The sequence below is a fragment of the Schistocerca serialis genome, chromosome 1, assembly GCF_023864345.2.
Source record: "Schistocerca serialis cubense isolate TAMUIC-IGC-003099 chromosome 1, iqSchSeri2.2, whole genome shotgun sequence".
NCBI lineage: Eukaryota > Metazoa > Arthropoda > Insecta > Orthoptera > Acrididae > Schistocerca > Schistocerca serialis.
In genome coordinates this window covers 1,125,576,910-1,125,579,150 of record NC_064638.1, presented here as the reverse complement: position 1 = coordinate 1,125,579,150, position 2,241 = coordinate 1,125,576,910, and positions in this window count along the sequence as shown.

The following is a 2,241-nucleotide window of genomic DNA, read 5'->3' as shown; positions in this document are numbered from 1 at the left end:
ATTTCTGAAACATGTAGGCAATTACATATTCTGGAATCCACAGTGACAAGAATGTGCCGAGAATACCGAACTTCAGGATTACCACTCTCCAGCAGTGGCCGATGGCCTTCCTGAACGACGAAGAGAAGCGGCGTCTGCCTTGAGTTGTCAGAGTTAGCAGAATCAACACTGCGTAAAATGAAGAGAAGTCCATGGGCCTGCTTATAATTTGTTACGGCTGTACTGGCGTACAATAAAATAAAATCATGCATAAATGATTATCAGTTGCAGAAGACACTACTTCCAGCATGTAATGAGTACTGTGAAGCAGAAGAGACTAAATGCTATAAACAAGCCGTTATACCATTTACATCTGGTATTGATTTAAATTATATTTTGCTGTTGTACTGTTAATCAGCAAGACTTCACAACAACAGATTCCACTGGGAGATGCAATTCTCGTTAGTACTTACACGCCCAGCTGGGAGTTAACAGGTTTAGAAACGCATTTTGTCTGCTGAGCTGAGCGAGCGAGTTCAGAACTATCTTCGTGACGTACGCGCCGCGGGCTGTCTTTCTCGTGGGCCTCGGCCTTGGGATCATGACCATATCGACTGGACCATAGACGACTGGAAAACAGTCATCTGGTCAGATCAGTCCCGATTTAAGTTGTTAAGAGCTGATGGTAGGGTTCGAGTGTGATGCAGATCCCACGGAGCCAAGGACCCAAATTGTCGACGACAATTGTTCGCGATTGGTTTGAACATCATTCTAGATATTTCGAGCGAATGATCTGGCCACAGAGATCGCCTCACATCAATTTCATCCAACATTTATGGAACATAATCGAGAAGTCGGTTTGTGCACAAAATCCTGGAGCGGCAACACTTTTGCAATTATGGACCGCTGCAGAGGCGACATGGGTCAATATTCATGCAGGTGACTTCCGGTGACTTGTTGACTCCATGGCACGTTGAATTGCTGTACCATGCTGGCCAAAAGGAGGTCCAACACGATATTTCGAGGTATCATACGGCGTGTCACCTCCGTTTGGGACGCTCAGCCTTGATTATAGGTTCAAATGGCTCTGAGCACTATGGGACTCAACTGCTTAAGTCTTAAGTCCCCTAGAACTTAGTTATGTTTAAGTAGTTCTAACCTAAGGACATCACACACATCCATGCCTGCGGCAGGATTCGAACCTGCGACGTAGCGGTCGCGCGGCTCCAGAGTGTAGCGCCTAGAACCGCTCGGCCACTTCGGCCGGCTCAGCCTTGATTATAATTCATGTGTGTATTTACCATATACACAACCTCTTTAAGTCTTTTCATTCAACGTCTAATGGTGATTGTTTACATCACGGAGGAATAGCTGTTAGGCACGAAATATTCGCTAACGCTTCACGTCGACGCTTGGCTTCTTTTTGTGCCATTTGTGCCCTCAGAGGCGGCAGGGTGTAGCCACACCGCAACATGCGTTTATATCCTATAATCAAGACACCAGCTCCATTCGATAGAGGTGGACCTAGCAACATTGAAGTTCCTGAATCGTTTCTCAAATTTCATTCTTTGCTTACGCTCATTCTTTCAGTTTTCTTGCTGAAAATCACAATCAGTTTAGTGGTGTGGGTAGGTATGGAACATCTGGTTAGCAGACGCTGCGAGATCGGTGAAATCTCACCTTTCCAAGGCCGGGAACATTAATAGATGGCTGGAGTCGCCTGGAACGTCATCCAACATCGTGTGTTTAACGGAAGTTGTTCTTGTAAGGTGATCTGTCACCCTTAGAAGGGTGATGCAGTTACCTTGAAACATGCTGCATCTCTGATTACGGGAGACTTTATAATGAGCATGTAGTCTAAATTCGCTAACAGTGAAGGATGAACCGCTCATTTAACCGACAACCTAATGACGTCTTTTTCACCGAGGTCTGACCAAAGTGACACATGAAGGTGAGTGAGGCCTGTGCCTGTTACACTGGACAAGCTCCCCCGAGTTGCTTTTAGGCAGCTTTCCTTTCGTTCAGGCCAATGCTGGGCTGGTTCCGATCTCCACTTCAAGCAGTACCATATACAAGCAGTGAAAAACGCGGCCTAACAAGATTTCAAGGCAGATGGTGCACACGACACGTGTTTCGTGTTTCTTAAAACCCTGAATATACGAAGTAGCGTCAACCGTGTATGTCTCGATTGCTGGCATCTGAGTACTATCTTTAACTCTTTTAGTAAACGTTGCATTATTAGAACAAAAACTGCGTTTATGG